At 45.8% G+C, this 14,740-nt stretch overlaps 1 protein-coding gene and 1 pseudogene across 1 annotated transcript in view; both read right to left on the bottom strand.

Annotated features, from left to right (window-relative positions):
- Positions 1-14,740, bottom strand: part of LOC126109392 (chaoptin) — a 331,789-nt gene that overhangs the window by 198,884 nt on the left and 118,165 nt on the right. The window lies entirely within an intron of this gene.
- Positions 7,449-7,566, bottom strand: LOC126109966 (5S ribosomal RNA; annotated as a pseudogene).

Genomic DNA, 14,740 nt, shown 5'->3' with positions numbered 1-14,740 from the left:
GTGATGCAGCGTCAAGGGTAACCGCAGCCATGGTCTCCGAGCTGATAGTCCATGCTGCGGCAAACGTCGTCGAACTGTTCGTGCAGATGGTTGTTGTGTTGCAAACGTCCCTATCTGCTGACTCAGGGATCGAGACGTGGCTGCGCGATCCGTTACAGCCATGCGGATAAGATGCCTGTCACCTTGACTGCTAGTGATACGAGGCCGTTGGGATCCAGCACAGCGTTCCGTATTACCCTCCTGAACCCACCGATTCCATATTCTGCTAACAGTCATTGTATCTCGACCAACGCGAACAGCAATGTCGCGATACGATAAACCGCAATCGCGATAGACAACAATGGGACCTTTATCATAGTCGGAAACGTGATGGTACGCAACTCTCCTCCTTACACGTGGCACCACAGCAACGTTTCACCAGGCAACGCCGGCCAACTGCTGATTGTGCATCAGAAATCGGTTGGAAACTTTCCTCATGTCAGCACGTTGTAGGTGTCGCCACCGGCGCCAACCTTGTGTGAATGCTATCGTAAGCTAATCATTTGCAAATCACAGCATCTTCTTCATGTCGGTTAAATTTCGCGTCTGTAGCATATCTTCGTGGTGTAGCAATTTTAATCGCCATTAGTGTATTTATTCACAACCGGTACAAAAGAGATAAATGTTTGCACCTGTTACTGTTCTTCAAAGTAGTCACCAGCGTTGTGTAGAACCCATTACCAGCGATGTGGAAGGCGTAGTATACCGCTGGCAGGGCCTGTCTTGTTGATGGTGCGAGTGGAGCGATCTACCCCCTGTCGAATCTCTGGAACAGTTCTGAAGCGAATGCCAGGAAGCCAAAACTGAAACGCCAATCCAACGAACGGCGTCATTATGGGTCGCCGCGAAAGTCGAAAGTCCGTCAGAGCCCCAGTATGGCGAAATTTATGATGATTCTCGTGTACGAATGTGGTGGTGTTATCCTAACGCATTACGTTCCTCGACGGCAGACCGTCAATGCACAGTATTACTGTTCGTTTTCGGAGCATCACCTGCGACCAGCTTTGCGAAAGAAGCGGCGACGCTTTTTGCGTAACCTCTCCATCATTTTGCACGACAATGCGCGGGCGCATACAGTGCAAGCTGTGGCTACTCTGTTCGGTCTATGGGACTGATAAGTACTGTACCATCCACCATACTCCCCGGACTTAAGTTCTTGCGACTTTGATTTGATTACGAAGATGAAGGAACCACTTCGTGGCATTCGCTTCAGAACTGTTCCGGAGATTCGACAGGCAGTAGACCGCTCCATTTGCACCATCAACAGAACAGGCTCTGCTAACGGTATACTACGCCTTCCACATTACTGGCAACGGGTTCTACCCAACTTTGGTGACTACATTGAAGGACAGTAATAGGTGCAAACATGTAACTCTTTAGTATCGGTTGTGAATAAATAGCTGCCACTATTTAAGTTCCAACCCTAGTGCAATCGCTCACGACCGACGCAGGGGGGGGGGGGGGGAAAGGGTACCACGTAATATTTTTTGTTCGAAAAATACTAATGCAACAAATACTGATTATGGGAAAAGGGATAATTAAACGGTCGCCGACCAACTAGGGCAATAAATATCCAAAGTCCTAAGAAAGATAATAGTAAAGAAAACTAAGCAAATAACCACTGGCGTGGCAACAGAAGATTGTCACGCTTTCCCTCAACGCAACAGTTCACGAGAACACTGAGTTTGCAGTTACTTATTCTGAAATACTAAATTTCGAAAATAAAGTTGATGGTCAAATAATTAACTGGCTGTAATTTAAAAACTTTTACATAAAAAAAATTACTTGCAGTAACCTCAGCCGTAAAGAAATGCAAAATTTAGAAAAAGGCAAGCAATTTACTTTTGATTATTGAAAGATTGAATTGAATTTACTTTAAGGAAATAAGGAACTGATTTTAATTTTAATATAAATTGGAAATTTGTGGTAAGGTCTTATGGGACCGAACTGCTGAGGTCATCGGTCCCTCAGCTTACGCACTACTTAAACTAACTTAATTGAACTTATGCTAAGTACAACACACACCCCCATGCCCAAGGAAGGACTCGACCTCCGACGGGGGTAGCCACGCAGGCCGTGACTAGGCGCCTTAGACCTCGCGGCTACCCCGCGACTAAGACACAAGAAGACACTCTCTAGGCTAAATACAGAATAAATGAAATTGCGCACTCTTAATTTGTGCTGTATCTTCAGTTAATAGTTTTGCCACCGAAATTTTACGTTACCTAAAGTGATTCAAGTTAATACTCAGAACTGTAAATTAGTTACGCTTATGTCATGGTATACAAGAATGAACAGTTACTGAGGCAGCAAAAGTGGAATTGAGACTGGTCATTTGCAACCAAACGAAATTGGCAGTTAGTAGTAAATCAATTTTCATATTTTTACGACATTCGGTGATTGTATTGAAAGGAAAAGGACCCTGCTTGGCAATAGTGTGTGAGGGCTATGACAGAATAAGTGCCCTACAAGTTTTAACTATTGTGGGTTATTACTCATGAAAGTTAGTACGAAACTTTGAAAGAAATACCACTGGGTACACATTAGTTTGACTTTGTCACTTAATAGTCTTAGCTGTGCGGACAACGAAGTATGTAGCCACCGACAATGCTGAGCTGCTATCGTTACTGCTGCTCGTTGAGAACCAAGAGTCGTCACCAGAGCCCCCCCCCCCCCCATAATTATCGGACAGGTAATACACTCCTGGAAATTGAAATAAGAACACCGTGAATTCATTGTCCCAGGAAGGGGAAACTTTATTGACACATTCCTGGGGTCAGATACATCACATGATCACACTGACAGAACCACAGGCACATAGACACAGGCAACAGAGCATGCACAATGTCGGCACTAGTACAGTGTATATCCACCTTTCGCAGCAATGCAGGCTGCTATTCTCCCATGGAGACGATCGTACAGATGCTGGATGTAGTCCTGTGGAACGGCTTGCCATGCCATTTCCACCTGGCGCCTCAGTTGGACCAGCGTTCGTGCTGGACGTGCAGACCGCGTGAGACGACGCTTCATCCAGTCCCAAACATGCTCAATGGGGGACAGATCCGGAGATCTTGCTGGCCAGGGTAGTTGACTTACACCTTCTAGAGCACGTTGGGTGGCACGGGATACATGCGGACGTGCATTGTCCTGTCGGAGCAGCAAGTTCCCTTGCCGGTCTAGGAATGGTAGAACGATGGGTTCGATGACGGTTTGGATGTACCGTGCACTATTCAGTGTCCCCTCGACGATCACCAGTGGTGTACGGCCAGTGTAGGAGATCGCTCCCCACACCATGATGCCGGGTGTTGGCCCTGTGTGCCTCGGTCGTATGCAGTCCTGATTGTGGCGCTCACCTGCACGGCGCCAAACACGCATACGACCATCATTGGCACCAAGGCAGAAGCGACTCTCATCGCTGAAGACGACACGTCTCCATTCGTCCCTCCATTCACGCCTGTCGCGACACCACTGGAGGCGGGCTGCACGATGTTGGCGCGTGAGCGGAAGACGGCCTAACGGTGTGCGGGACCGTAGCCCAGCTTCATGGAGCCGGTTGCGAATGGTCCTCGCCGATACCCCAGGAGCAACAGTGTCCCTAATTTGCTGGGAAGTGGCGGTGCGGTCCCCTACGGCACTGCGTAGGATCCTACGGTCTTGGCGTGCATCCGTGCGTCGCTGCGGTCCGGTCCCAGGTCGACGGGCACGTGCACCTTCCGCCGACCACTGGCGACAACATCGATGTACTGTGGAGACCTCACGCCCCACGTGTTGAGCAATTCGGCGGTACGTGACCCGGCCTCCCGCATGCCCACTATACGCCCTCGCTCAAAGTCCGTCAACTTCACATACGGTTCACGTCCACGCTGTCGCGGCATGCTACGAGTGTTAAAGACTGCGATGGAGTTCCGTATGCCACGGCAAACTGGCTGACACTGACGGCGGCGCTGCACAAATGCTGCGCAGCTAGCGCCATTCGAAGGCCAACACCGCGGTTCCTGGTGTGTCCGCTGTGCCGTGCGTGTGATCATTGCTTGTACAGCCCTCTCGCAGTGTCCGGAGCAAGTATGGTGGGTCTGACACACCGGTGTCAATGTGTTCTTTTTTCCATTTCCAGGAGTGTAGTTAGAATTGCAGCTTTCCTTCCTCTGTTCGCTCCTGCCGCGCTCTCAATACTCGCGGGTTAAGGAAGTAGGCGCGCCCACACTGGCACGAGCACAGCAGCACACCGCGTCTGCGGGAGAGACCAGCAAACACTTCCGCACTCTTTCGCGCCTCTGCTGTTCTGCTTCCTCCCTGGTTGCAGCGCGACAGAAACTCTCCGTACACAAAGATAAACAACGGCACAGCTGCTGTCATTTCGTCGTTTCCATCGATACATTTGAATAAAGTTCCCTTGGCTGTTACCGAGAAATTTACAATATTTACATTATAATTACAATCAGTTACATACATTCACAAACCAATACACCATTACATATTGAATATACGGGGTTTTCAGAAAGTCTCTCCACAGTGCCGTATGATTGTTAGCCGCACGTGCCGTATGCCGCACTGAATACACCGAAATGAAACTCAGTGAAATATAAGTTATTAATTTATTGAATATTCATTTTTACTTACAAATTTTCACATTAAATGTTGAAAGTATCCCCCTCCCCCCACCCCCCCCCCCCCCCCCCCCCCTGTTGTTGAATACACAATTCGTCTCATCATGTTTCCAAACACAAGCTGTAACATTTCTTCTGTAACAGAAGCAGTGAAAGTGGATATTGCAGTTTTCAGTTCATCGATGGAATTTGGACGGTTTTTATAGACAGTTGCTTTCGCTGCACCCCAGAAGAAAAAGTCAGGTGGTGTTAGGTTAAGCGATCGTGGAGGCCGAAATGCCTGTGAAATTATGCGATTACCAAAAACATCAGCTAGCAGTGACATCGAAACGCGAGCTGTATGCGCGGTTGCACTATCCTGTTGAAATTAACGGTCCAATATTTCACTTAACACAGGTTCTCCTATGAATGGGTACAGAATATCACTGCAGTATCGCTGTGCGTTTATTGTTTCGTTGAAAAATATGGGACCCACAATGCGTCGTCTAGAAATTGCAATCCAAACTCCTATTTTCACAGAATGAAGTGGCTCCTCAAGAATACACAATTGATTTGCAGTACTCCACATACGAGAATTTTGCGAGTTCATGTACCCGGATAAATGAAACCATGCCTCATCAGCGAAAAACGTTTCATTAAGAATATCCCTTCCATTTCGTTGACCGAAATTTTTGAACCATTGACAGTAATCCAGTCTCTTGCCACTATCAGTATTTTTCAGTTCTTGCACGACTGTCGCTTTGTATGGCAAAAGTTCTAATTTTTTCCTTACAGTGTGTGGGCCGTTCCGACACTAACATCGATTTCCTGGGCGAGTTTTCTTACTGACGTGTTCGGATTCGTGGACATTTTATCGGAAATATCGAGTAGTTTAGCCTCAAACAAAACGCTAGGACGACCACTTCTCGGTGCAACTGTTACTGAACCCGTACTTCGTAATTTGCTAATCAAATCTCGCACAGTATCGCGATGTGGGAGTGTGGTCTCCGAGAAAACTGAATTAAATGTTTGACGAACTGAAATTGTGTATTTACCGCCAACTTTGAACACTTGTTCAACTAAAAACACACATTCTTCAAAGGTTAGTATGTTAACAGTGACAAAAACGAAACAAACGAACAGAGGAACTAAACTTAAACGTTCAAGTCAACACGTAACGACGCACGCCAACGATACTTCTGACGCTGGCTGAGATAAACGAAACAGTGCAATGCTGGGAGATTCCACTTGAAGGGAAGTAACCCAGGTAGGCGAACCATCATATGGCACGTGCGGCTAACAATCATACGGCACTGCGGAGAGACTTTTTGAACACGCCGTAGTTTCTGTAATAAAGCTACAGATTCAGAATTAATACAGTACAAGTTATGAACGGATATAAACGGTGAAAAATTCTGGATGGTGCAGAAGGTACTTTATTCGCATTTTCGGAGTTACAAGTTTCACAACAGCTTCACTTCGTAGAGTGGTTAGTGTGGGAGCATGACAGCCATTCCTTGTTTGGTGAATTATTTGATTGAGTACAGGGCAGCTATACCTTAAATGCCGATGTGTATCATTAAGAGCTCGCCAACTGTACCTTCTATGTGACACGTCTGATCAGGTACAGAACAGATATACTTTGTATAGTAATATCTTTGGCTGGGTGCTAGACAGCTATAATTCATATGGCGATACATTTTATTGAATGGGAGACAGCTATACTTTGTATTGTGGTATACAGTGATTGGACGAAAAGACGGACACACCACAAACACAACAAATTACCACGTCTAATACGGTATACGAAAAACTTTGGCATTGGAAACAGCTTCCAGTCGTCTTGGAGTACATAAATACACGTCCTGTAAGGTTTGCAAAGGAATCTCATTCAGTGTTCCTGCAAAATAACGGCAAGGTTAGGTAACAATAGTGGAGGTAGATACCGATCGTGCACCCTTCTCTCCAAAATAGACCACAGAGGCTCGCTAATATTGAGATCTGGTAACTTTGGTGGCCAGGCGAGATGCGAAAATTCATCCTCGTGATCACAAAACATTTAGACGATGCGAGCTGTGTGAACAGGGGCGTTGTCGTCTTGGAACACAGCATCACCATTAGAGAACAAACACTGTACAAAGGGATGGACATTATCAGGCAAGGTGGTCACACAATCCTTAGCATTAATGCGTCCTTGCATAGCAACCACGCGGCCCTACAATACCACGACATAGCTGCCCAAAGTATCACCGTCCCCGCCACATTTCACTCTTGAGACGTAAACTTGGCCAGAAGTTGAAGACAGTGCAACAAGACCCATCCCACCAAATGACATTCGTCCATTGCTGCATAGTCCAGGTTTTACGGATTTGGCTCATATGTCCACATAATCAGTGCGCCAGGCGCTATTTGGGATACAAGCACAAGAGTCGATGGATATCTCCAGCGGTCGGGACATCGGCACGTCATTGTGAGCGTCGGGGGGTGGGGGGGGGGGGGTGATTTGTGATGTAATGACAGCTCCCTATCATTGAGACTGCATGAAGCAGCCCCCACCTGTGCTTCTATTAACTCAGTTCTTGCACTGAACTTGACGGGGCAAGTTACTCAATGCGATCGCAGTCACTCCGTCGTCAGGCCACGAGTGGCCTACCGGGACCATCCGACCGCCGTGTCATCCTCAGTGGAGGATGCGGATAAGAGGGGTGTGGGGTCAGCACATCGCCCTCCCGGCCGTTATGATGGTATTCTTGGCCAAAGCCGCTACTATTCGGTCGAGTAGCTCCTCAATTGGCATCACGAGGCTGAGTGCACCCCGAAAAATGGCAACAGCGCATGGCGGCCTGGATGGTGACCCATCCAAGTGCCGACCACGCCCGACAGCGCTTAACTACGGTGATCTCACGGGAACCGGTGTATCCACTGCGGCAAGGCCGTTGCCCCAATGCGATCGGCCCCTGCAAAAATTACTATTTAACGAATGTCAGACTTTTGTTACTTTTCATTCAATACCTGCGATTTACGATGTACAAGGGCTATTTTAGTTCGTATGGCATTTGCATGAGTGATGAGTGGTTTTGGAATTCTAGTTCGCCGTCCAGTTCCCTGCTCCTGCAGCTCCATTCGTGTTGTTTTGGTGCTGGGTTCGCAAGCGCGACATTCAGTTCTGAAGTGACTTTTGCATGTGCCGTGTTCTTATTTTTCGTCACAATCCTTTTCGGTGACCGTCTGTCAACGCCCAAGTCGCGAGTTAGCGCATGTGTTTTCCGGTTTCACTGTATGCCATATAAATCTTCAATATGGTGGCTCTGGAACACGGAACAGTACAGCTACCTTTTGGTAGGAAAGCACCCACCATAGCAGCATAAAAAGTTTGTCCATCTACCAGTTCACTTAGCTCCGACATAATGCACTCACAACTGCATAGAACACTGTTCTGACCACGTCTCACACTTGCAGTGTATAGAGGACACTTCGCATGTGCCTTTCGTGGTCCAATACAACAGCGCCAACTGGAGGTTTGGTTAGCAATTGCATTTATGTTCAACCATGCGTTTCTCACGCTGTTTCCATATTTTTGTCCAATCCTTGTATTTGATAGATTGGATGATAGCTGCTGTATCTGTGGTAGAAGGTATAAAACCCCGAATCTGTTTTTTATTGGGAAAAATAAATAAACAGGAACATTGCTGATGTTGACAAAGTAGTCGAAACAAAACAATTTACGCCAAAAACGGAGTATGGATCCCACGTCGGATCTTATAACAGAAGAATAACAAAATTTCCTCACAAGTCTCTCGCTTGAGAAAGTCCACCAAATAAAAGACGGAAACAAAACTAGTAGAGAGTGGTCGGTACAGCATTACCGCAGAGCTGTCCACGGAGGCCGCACCACCGTTCCTCGACATTGCTGAGTCACAGTCCGGAGCTACCACTCCTGACGATCCGGGACTACCAGCAGACTAGGCGCGTGGGTGTTGTGGCCGGGATGGCAGATCCTTACAAGTCCCGGCGGCGCGGCGTGTCATACTGCCTCCCGGCCGGCTTATAAGGCTGATAGGCGGATGGACCTTCTGGGACCTATTACGATCTCGTCTGTGGCGTAGGAAAATAGTCCGCTTGTTGATCGCGACCTCTGGTGCTGCTGTCGTTCCGCGATGCTCGGGTAGCGGGAACTGGCGGCCGTTGACTGAGATACGAGGTTGTGTTTTCGTTAACGGCAGTGGTCGCGGTCGAACAGCAAAACATCTGCGATGGTTTCACTCGCTGTGAAGGTGCGTTTACACTGCCATTTGTATCGGCACATGTATGAGATACATGTATATGCGACTTTGCGACATGTATCGCGACTTGTATGAGTTGACAAGTATGAACCTCATACATGTATGAGCGTGCGTTTACACTGGTTGATATGCATCACTGTGCGATAGCTTTCGACGACGATTTGGAAGATTTCACATTTTTATGTGCTGGTACACTTGCTCTTTTGGAAGATGATAGGAAGAAAAGGCGGAGGAAGCGTAGATGGTGGCAGAAAGAGTTTCTCGCGAATTAACGCTAAAGGATGGCGCATATTTTAGAAATTATGTTAGGAGGAGTATGGAGGATTTCCGCGGTTTGTTATCACTTGTGGCTCCTCTTGTGTCCAAAACCAACACAAACTTTCGGGAAGCGATTCCACCAGAGGATCAGTTGGCAGTAACACTCCGATTTTTAGCCACTGGGGATTCCTCTTGAAACGAAGATTTCATTGCAAAACATTTGCATTGTTGCGCGATTGCTAATGCCAACGTCTCACACACTATTGTCGGCATCCGTTGTCAACATTATCACGCGAGGCCGCCGGAATAATAGCAAAAAATTGATATATGTGCCAGATGCATGAAAAAATTATAGAATGTATTACATACTCTGATATATATAAAACTTTTACCTTCACTTCTTGGAATAAAACTTGCACAATGGCCTCGCAAACACGAAGAATAATGTTGCATATGGCACTTTTTGATGTTCTATGCAGATACATTAACGTCGAAACGATAGTCGGCACCTCCAAAACTCAAACAGCCGCCAAAGAGCCTGGCACTACGCATGCGCTAATCGTCAAAATAAGCGGCATGCGACAAGACGACAGAAAATGATAGTACTGCGCATGCGCGAGTTCAAATGTCGCTCATACATGTCGCGTATATGGCCAAAAAGCGATATACAAAATGTATACGCGACATGTATGAGCTCGAGGGTCCGCATACAAGTTCCGTGAATTTTTGTATGAGGTGATGTATCGCGACATGTCAAATTGGCATGTCGCTCATACATGTCGCGATACATGTATCCCAGTGTAAACGTACCTTGATGAAGGCATCCCGCATCTCTGTTCTGTTATGCGGGATGCCGTTGTAGCAGGCGGTCGGGACGGACGCTGCAATAGTAATATTTCGTATGGTGGTGGTATGTTTAATCCGTTGTATGACAGCTGTGCATCGTACCACGATGAGTATCAGTGCGTGCACGACAGCTATACTCCATATTCTGATATGTTTGACTTGTGTACTTGTGTACTTTGTACTCCGACATGTTTGACTGAGCACACAACTGCTGCACTTCATACGCTGGCATATGTTTGATTTGTAGCACAAGAGCTATACACCATACAGGGACGTATTTGTGTGGTGTCACCGCCAGACACCACACTTGCTAGGTGGTAGCCTTTAAATCGGCCGCGGTCCGTTAGTATACGTCGGACCCGCGTGTCGCCACTGTAAGAGATTGCAGACCGAGCGCCGCCACACGGCAGGTCTAGAGAGACTTCCTAGCACTCGCCCCAGTTGTACAGCCGACTTTGCTAGCGATGGTTCACTGACAAAATACGCTCTCATTTGCCGAGACGATAGTTAGCGTAGCCTGCAGCTACGTCATTTGCTACGACCTAGCAAGGCGCCGTTACCAGTTACTATTGATGCTGTAAAACATGTACCGTCAAGAGCGATGTTCACCATTTACGGATTAAAGTTAAGTATTCCAACAGCTACGTCCTTTTTTGCGACAGTCTAATTTCCTTGTCCTGTTCCAGACCTCACGCCACCCTGCGTGAGCTAAAACGCGTGCCTTTCGGCTTCCTCTCAGACCGGTGTTGGCTCTCCTGCCAACCCACAACAATTTGACTAGACACGCAACAGCTGTACTTTATATGGTGAATAAAGAGTCCTCACAGTCGGTGCTACTGGTGCCAAGTTCCAACTACAAAGCGCAAATGGCAGCTGGGTGTAAGAAAGTCGTTATACAGAGCTGCAGCAATGCTTAGGCATTGCCGTGGAGACGTACAGAAAATTTTGGTATGTAATTCGTTGTGCTAGACGCGGGAAAACAGCAATACCAAGCCCACTTCTACTGTTAGGGCCACTCGTAAGCCATACAGAATATCGGTCCTAGCTAGCAGTGTTTACTGATGTAAGTAGGCTGTTTAGGTTTTTATATTGGTAACGCCACGTAGCGCTCTGTATGAAAATCACTGGCTGTGCTGTGTGCAGTCTGTGGCTGGTTGGCATTGTTGGAATATTCGCTATTGTAGTGTTGGACAGTTGGATGTGAACAATGCGTAGCGTTGCTCAGTTGGAGGTGAGCCGCCAGCAGTGGTGAATGTGGGGAGAGAGATGGCGGAGTTTTGAGAGCGGATGATCTGGACGTGTGTCCGTCATAGAGAGTAAATATGTAAGACTGGATGTCATGAAGTAATATGAACTATATATATATATATATATATATATATATATATATATATATATATAAAAGGACTTTTGAACACTATTTAGATGAATACATTGTTCTCTATCAAAATCTTTCATTTACTAACTATGCCTATCAGTAGTTAGTGCCTTCAGTAATTAGAATCTTTTATTTAGCTGGCAGTATTGGCGCTCGCTGTATTGCAGTAGTTCGAGTAACGAAGATTTTTGTGAGGTAAGTGATTCATGAAAGGTATAGGTTATTGTTAGTGAGGGCCATTCTTTTGTAGGGATTATTGAAAGTCAGATTGCGTTGCACTAAAAATATTGTGTGTCAGTTTAGTGATGATCAGAATAAGTAAAGAGAGAAATGTCTGAGTACGTTTACCAGCACAGTAATTCATTAATTTTTCTAAGGGGACGTTTCACTGTCCTGAGAAAATTGTGAGCAAATCCAACAAGAATGAAAGAATTTCTGATCCTTAATAACTAACAGTCCAACAAATTGGCGCGCGCGCGCACACACACACACACACACACACACACACACACACACACACACAATACACTCATGCAGATACTAAAATCCAGAAGAGAAATGGAACAATTAAAAATATAAAACAGGACACGTATGTGGCTGGTCTCCGGAATACAAAAGGGTTAGCCAGGAAATTGTGCAATTTAATTACTTGCATAGGTAGTATATAAACATCGTCGAACTGCGAGGTATCGAGTAAGTCACTAAAGTGCGTCGATATTCTGACCACATAAAGGAGAGATTTACATCGGCGGGACAAGAAGTCACGTAAAGTCGCAGGAGAGCTACTGTGAAGTTTGGAAGGTAGGAGACGAGGTATTGGCGGAATTAAAGCTGTGAGGACGGGGAGTGAATCGTGCTTGGGTAGCTCAGTTGGTAGAGCACTTGCTCGAGAAAACCAAAGGTCCCGAGTTCGAGTCTCGGTCCGGCACACAGTTTTAATCAGCCAGGAAGTTTCATATCAGCGCACACTCCGCTGTAGAGTGAAAATTTCATTATAGAAGAAGTCACATACAATACTTTGGTCCTGAACTGCATTTCAAATATAATTTAATGAAATGAACTTGTCCAGTATAAAAATTTGAAAGATCACTTTGTTTTATAAGTGAAATAACGTTCTCTGAAGAAAGGATAGCAATAAGTTGTCTTTTTGTTATTTTTGTTATGAGCAGTAATAGGCTAATCTGCTTGGTAGCATTAAATATTTGATTACAATTTCTGTAATTATTACACTGAAGTTCGTAATAACAGGCGGGATGCTACAAGTATGAGATTGGTTAAATTCTTCCTGACGAGGTCTTCAGTCTGAAGACTGGTGCTGCTCTCCACTGTTCTGTAGCCTGTGCCCTGTGTGTGCAAGCTGCTCCATCTCTGCCCAACTGCTGTAATCTGCGTCCTTCTGAATCTGCTTAGTGCATTCAGGCGTTGGTCCCTACAAGTTTTACCTCACACAATTTCTTCCATTACCAAATGGACGATTCGTTAAAGACTCAATATTAATTTGCCCTCTCAACCGATATCGTCATATAGTCAAGTTCTGCCAAACATTTAGTGTCTCATCAATTCGATTCGTTTCCTCTTCATTAATTTTTCAATGTGTCCGTCTAATTTTCAAATGCCTCTACTCTCTTCTTCTTTAAACTGTTTATAGTCTACGTTTCACTACCGAATGAGTCAATGCTCCATAAAAATACCTACAGAAATAGCTCCGCAACACTGAAATTTATATTATTATTTTTTTTTATTTTGCCTGCCTGCATTTTACAGAGAATCTAGTTCGTCCATCCTCAGTTATTTTGCTGCCATAATCTAATTAAGTAAGCATCAAGACCCAAAGGAATCAAAGATGGTAATTGCCAGTGGGAAACTGCTTTATATCCATGGGGCAAGATAAAAAATTGTTCTGGACCAGGTTTCGAACCCGAGCCGCCTGCTTACTATGCGCACATACTGATCACTAATCCATCCTCAGACAGTGCCCTCCAGAATCGCACTGTCAAATTAGCACACCTCCCATCAGACCCTAATTCTCAACTTACAGTACACACTACCGATATTGTGCCCCTGCTCATTAGTCTTATTACTCGCGGAATCACGCCGATCCCTGTAAGAGTTCGAGCTTCGTATGCACGCACACGCACACACACATCCATAAGTCGCTCCAGCCAAATGCCGGGATGGTTCCTTTGAAAGAGTACGGACGAGTTCCTTCCCCGTCCATCCCTACTCCGATGAGACCGATTACCTCGCTGTCTGGTCTCTTGCCGCAAACAACCCAATCCATATACATTCAGGGTGGTCCATTGATTGTGACCGGGCCAAATATCTCACGAAATAGGCGTCAAACGAAAAAAACTACAAAGAACGAAACCTGTCTAGCTTGAAGGGGAAAACCAGATGGCGCTATGGTTGGCCCGCTAGATGGAGCTACCATAGGTCAAACGGATGTCAACTGCGTTTTTTTAAACAAAGGAACCCCCATTTTTTATTACATATTCGTGTTGTTTTTTGTTCATCGGTCTACTGACTGGTTTGATGCGGCCCGCCACGAATTCCTTTCCTGTGCTAACCTCTTCATCTCAGAGCAGCACTTGCAACCTACGTCCTCAATTATTTGCTTGACGTATTCCAATCTCTGTCTTCCTCTACAGTTTTTGCCCTCTACAGCTCCCTCTAGTACCATGGAAGCCATTCCCTCATGTCTTAGCAGATGTCCTATCATCCTGTCCCTTCTCCGTATCAGTGTTTTCCACACATTCCTTTCCTCCCCGATTCTGCGTAGAACCTCCTTATCAGTCCACCTAATTTTCAACATTCGTCTATAGCACCACATCTCAAATGCTTCGATTCTCTTCTGTTCCGGTTTTCCCACAGTCCATGTTTCACTACCATACAATGCTGTACTACAGACGTACATCCTCAGAAATGTCTTCCTCAAATTAAGGCCGGTATTTGATATTAGTAGACTTCTAGTGGCCAGAAATGCTTTTTTTGCCATAGCGAGTCTGCTTTTGATGTCCTCCTTGCTCCGTCCGTCACTGGTTATTTTACTGCCTACGTAGCAGAATTCCTTAACTTCATTGACTTCGTGACCATCAATCCTGATGTTAAGTTTCTCGCTATTCTCATTTCTACTACTTCTCATTACCTTCGTCTTTCTCCGATTTACTCTCAAACCATACTGTGTACTCATTAGACTGTTCATTCCGTTCAGCAGTACGCAAACAAATATGAATGTTTTAGTTGGACCACTTTTTCGCTTTGTGATAGATGGCGCTGTAATAGTCACAAACGTATAAGTACGTGGTATCGCGTAACATTCCGCCAGTGCGGACGATATTTGCTTCGTTATA

This window comes from Schistocerca cancellata, chromosome 12 (assembly GCF_023864275.1).
Source record: "Schistocerca cancellata isolate TAMUIC-IGC-003103 chromosome 12, iqSchCanc2.1, whole genome shotgun sequence".
NCBI lineage: Eukaryota > Metazoa > Arthropoda > Insecta > Orthoptera > Acrididae > Schistocerca > Schistocerca cancellata.
Note: the sequence above shows the minus strand (reverse complement) of the source record. Positions and strands in the feature narration are given on the sequence as shown.